We start from the raw sequence: 5,049 nt of genomic DNA, 5'->3' as shown, positions 1-5,049 counted from the left end.
CCTTGTTGAGGCTTTTGATCCTTCCATGAGAAATTTGGATGATTTCTCCATGATGAGTTATAGGTGTTTCCATAAGGTTCACCTAAGTAATTCACCTCTGCTATTGCAGGGTTCTCAGGATCATAAGCTTCTTCTTCATAAGAAGCCTCTTGAGTACTGTTGGATGCAGCTTGCACTCCATTCTGACTCTGAGAGATCATATTGACTTGCTGAGTCAATATTTTGTTCTGAGCCAATATGGCATTCAGAGTATCAATTTCAAGAACTCCCTTCTTCATAGGCGTCCCATTATTCACAGGATTCCTTTCAGAAGTGTACATGAACTGGTTATTTGCAACCATGTGAATGAGTTCTTGAGCTTCTGCAGGCGTTTTCTTTAGGTGAATGGATCCACCTGCAGAGGTATCCAATGACATCTTAGATAACTTAGACAGACCATCATAGAATATATCCAGGATGGTCCATTCTGACAGCATGTCAGAAGGACACTTTTTGGTCATTCCTTTGTATCTCTCCCAAGCTTCATAGAGGAATTCACCTTCTTTCTGTCTGAAAGTTTGAACATCCACTCTAAGCTTGCTCAGCTTTTGAGGAGGAAAGAACTTGGCTAGGAAAGCCTTGACCAGCTTATCCCAAGAGTTCAGGCTATCCTTAGGTTGAAAGTCCAACCATACTCTAGCTCTGTCTCTTACAGCAAAAGGAAAAAGCATGAGCCTGTAGACTTCAGGATCTACTCCATTAGTCTTAACAGTATCACATATCTGCAAGAATTCAGTTAAGAACTGAAAAGGATCTTCAGATGGAAGTCCATGAAACTTGCAGTTCTGCTGCATCAGAGAAACTAATTGAGGTTTCAGCTCAAAGTTGTTTGCTCCAATGGCAGGAATGGAGATGCTTCTTCCATGTAAATTGGAATTTGGTGCAGTAAAGTCACCAAGCATTCTCCTTGCATTGTTGTTGGGTTCGGCTGCCATCTCCTTTACTTGGTCGAAATTTTCAATTAAGTTGTCTCTGGATTGTTGTAATTTAGCTTCTCTTAATTTCCTCTTCAGAGTCCTTTCAGGTTCTGGATCAGCTTCAACAAGAATGCCTTTTTCTCTGTCCCTGCTCATAAGAAAGAGGAGAGAAAAAGAAAAGAAGAGGAATCCTCTATGTCACAGTAAAGAGGTTCCTTATTGTTAGTAGAAAAGAAGAAGAGAAAAATCTGAACTCAGAAAGAGAGAGAGAGGGTTCGGATTTTTGGTGGGTGAGGGAGAGATGTTAGTAGATGAATAAATAAATAGAATAAGATGAGAGAGGGAAAATTTCGAAAATAATTTTTGAAAAAGAGTTAGTGATTTTTGAAAATAGTTTTTGAAAAAGGTTAGTAGTTTTTTTTTTCGAAAATTCAAAATAAAAATAAAATAATTAGTTAATTAAAAAGAAATTTTTGAAAAAGGAGGAAGATATTTTCGAAAATAGAGAGAGAGTTAGTTAGGTAGTTTTGAAAAAGATAAGAAACAAACAGAAAGTTAGTTAGTTAGTTGAAACAAATTTTGAAAAGATAAGAAGTTAGGAAGTTAGAAAAGATATTTTGAAATCAAATTTTTGAAAAAGGAAAGATAAGAAGATATTTTTGAAAAGATGGGATAGAAATTAGTTTTAAAAAAAGATTTGATTTTTAAAATCACAATTAATGGCTTGATTCACAAGAAATCACAAGATATGATTCTAGAACTTAAAGTTTGAATCTTTCTTAATAAGCAAGTAACAAACTTGAAATTTTTGAATCAAAACATTAATTGCTATTGTTATTTTCAAAAATTTGGTATAAAAATAAGAAAAAGATTTTTGAAAAATATTTTTAGAATTTTCGAAAATAACTAAGAAAAATGAAAAAGATTTGATTTTTAAAAAGATAAGATTTTCAAATTGAAAATTTGATTTGACTCATAAGAAACAACTTGATTTTAAAAATTTTTGAAAAAGTCAATCCAATTTTCGAATTTGATGAGAGAAAAAGGGAAAGATATTTTTTTTTATTTTTGAATTTTTATGATGAGAGAGAAAAACATGAAAATTATGCAATGCATGACTTTTTTAGATCAAAACAATGAATACATGCAAGAATGCTATGAATGTCAAGATGAACACCAAGAACACTATGAAGATCATGATGAACATCAAGAACACATTTTTGAAAAATTTTTAATGCAAAGAAAACATGCAAGACACCAAACTTAGAATTCTTCAATGCTTAGACACTAAGAATTCAAGAATGCATATGAAAAACAAGAAGAGACACAAAACATGCAAATGCAGAGATCAAACAAGAAGACTTACCAAGAACAACTTGAAGATCATGAAGAACACTATGAATGCATGAATTTTCGAAAAATGCAAGATGCACATGCAATTGACACCAAACTTATAACATGACTCAAGACTCAAACAAGAAACAGAAAAATATTTTTGATTTTTATGATTTTCTATTTTTTTTGTATTTTTTTTCGAAAATTATTATGAAAAAGAAAAATAAGAATTCCAAAATTTTTAATATGAATTCCAGGAATCTTGCCATGTTAGTCTAAAGCTTCAGTCCAGGAATTAGACATGGCTCACCAGCCAGCCAAGCTTTCAATGAAAGCTCCGGTCCAAAACACTAGACATGGCCAATGGCCAGCCAAGCTTTAGCATGTAAATCAGGAACAGCAGCAGGTGGATTAACAATAACTAGCTTGCTCTTGATAACAAATTGCAAACCTCAGTCCAAATGAATTTAGACATGGCTTTACAGCCAGCCAGGCTTCACATGCTTCATGAAACACTAGAATTCATTCTTTAAAAATTTTGAATAATTTTTTTTTTCGAAAACAGGTGAGAAAATTTTGAAATATTTTTGAAAAATTTTTGAAAAGAAAACAAAAAGAAAATTACCTAATCTGAGCAACAAGATGAACCGTCAGTTGTCCAAACTCGAACAATCCCCGGCAACGGTGCCAAAAACTTGGTGCGCAGAAATTGTGATTACACTTTAATTATATAAAATTCATCGCTCTTTCTTTCCCTGGTAATGGCGCCAAAAACATGATTCCAATACCATGGTTCACAACTTCGCACAACTAACCAGCAAGTGCACTGGGTCGTCCAAGTAATACCTTACGTGAGTAAGGGTCGAATCTCACGGAGATTGTTGGTATGAAGCAAGCTATGGTCACCTTGCAAATCTCAGTCAGGTAGGGTTAAATGTGATTGGATTAGATAATTAAAAGATAAATAATAAAGGATAGAAATACTTATGTAATTCATTGGTGAGAATTTCAGATAAGCGAATAGAGATGCTTCCGTTCCTCTGAACCTCTGCTCTCCTGCTATCTTCATCCAATCAGTCTTACTCCTTTCTATGGCTGGCTTTATGTGATACATCACCATTGTCAATGGCTACTTTCGGTTTTCTCTCGGGAAAATGATCCAAATGCCCTGTCACGGCACGGCTAATCGTCTGGAGGCATCACCCTTGTCAATGGTTTTATCTTATCCTCTCAGTGAAAATGGTCAACGCACCCTGTCACGGCACGGCTATTCATCTGTCGGTTCTCGATCATGCTGGAATAGGATTTACTATCCTTTTGCGTCTGTCACTACGCCCGGCAATCGCGAGTTTGAAGCTTGTCACAGTCATTCAATCATTGAATCCTACTCGGAATACCACAGACAAGGTTTAGACTTTCCGGATTCTCTTGAATGCCGCCATCATTCTAGCTTACACCACGAAGATTCTGATTAAGAGATCTAAGAGATACTCATTCAGTCGAAGGTAGAACGGAAGTGGTTGTCAGGCACGCGTTCATAGGGAATGATGATGATTGTCACGTTCATCACATTCAGATTGAAGTGCGAATGAATATCTTGGAAGCGAAATAAGATGAATTGAATAGAAAACAGTAGTACTTTGCATTAATCTTTGAGGAACAGCAGAGCTCCACACCTTAATCTATGGAGTGTAGAAACTCTACCGTTGAAAATACATAAGTGAAAGGTTCAGGCATGGCCGAGATGGCCAGCCCCCAAAACGAGATCACAGGATCAAAATACAATCCAGGATCCAGGATCAAAAGATAATCCAAAGATTCAAAGATAATCCAAAGATGTCTCATACAATAGTAAAAGGTCCTATTTATAATAAACTAGTCACTAGGGTTTACAAAAATAAGTAATTGATGCATAAATCCACTTCTGGGGCCCACTTGGTGTGTGCTTCGGCTGAGCTTGAGTGCTGCACGTATAGAGGTCCTTCTTGGAGTTGAACGCCAGTATTTGTGCCAGTTTGGGCGTTCAACTCTGGTTTTGGATCCTTTTCTGGCGCTGGATGCCAGAATTGGGCAGAGAACTGGCGTTGAACGCCAGTTTGTGTCGTCTATTCTTGGCCAAAGTATGAACTATTATATATTGCTGGAAAGCCCTAGATGTCTACTTTCCAACGCAATTAGAAGCGTGCCATTTCAAGTTCTGTAGCTCCAGAAAATACACTTTGAGTGTAGGGAGATCAGAATCCAACAGCATCAGCAGTCCTTCTTCAACTTCTGAATCTGATTTTTGCTCAAGTCCCTCAATTTCAGCCAGAAAATACCTGAAATCACAGAAAAACACACAAACTCATAGTAAAGTCCAGAAATGTGAATTTAACATAAAAACTAATGAAAACATTCCTAAAAGTAACTAGATTCTACTAAAAACATACTAAAAAAATGCCAAAAAGCGTATAAATTATCCGCTCATCACAGCATATTACGCACGTCGCACGTACGCGCCAGTCATGCGTACACGTCGATGGTCTTCTGCGAGCATCACGCGTACGCGTCAGGTGCTCGTCCACGTCGCTAGGGAATGCTTCAAGGCACGCGCACGCGTGAGCTGTGCGTGCGCGTCGATCCTCACTGGTCAGCTCCTTGGTTTCTTGTGTTCTTTCCATTTTTGCAAGCTTCCTTTCCATCCTCCAAGCCATTCTTGCCCTATAAAGCCTGAAACCACTTAGCACACAAATCACGGTATCGAATGGTAAAGAAGGAA

General features: G+C 36.9%; 1 non-coding gene across 1 annotated transcript; it reads left to right on the top strand.

Annotated features, from left to right (window-relative positions):
- Positions 1-474: 474 nt before the first annotated feature.
- Positions 475-578, top strand: LOC148576169 (small nucleolar RNA R71). The gene has a single exon (XR_015904098.1). It is a non-coding gene; the product is annotated as a small nucleolar RNA R71 (small nucleolar RNA).
- The last annotated feature ends 4,471 nt before the right edge of the window (positions 579-5,049 follow it).

The sequence above is a fragment of the Arachis ipaensis genome, chromosome B1 (assembly GCF_059453495.1).
Source record: "Arachis ipaensis isolate K30076 ecotype BB chromosome B1, ASM5945349v1, whole genome shotgun sequence".
NCBI lineage: Eukaryota > Viridiplantae > Streptophyta > Magnoliopsida > Fabales > Fabaceae > Arachis > Arachis ipaensis.
This window is presented reverse-complemented; position numbering and strand designations above follow the sequence as displayed.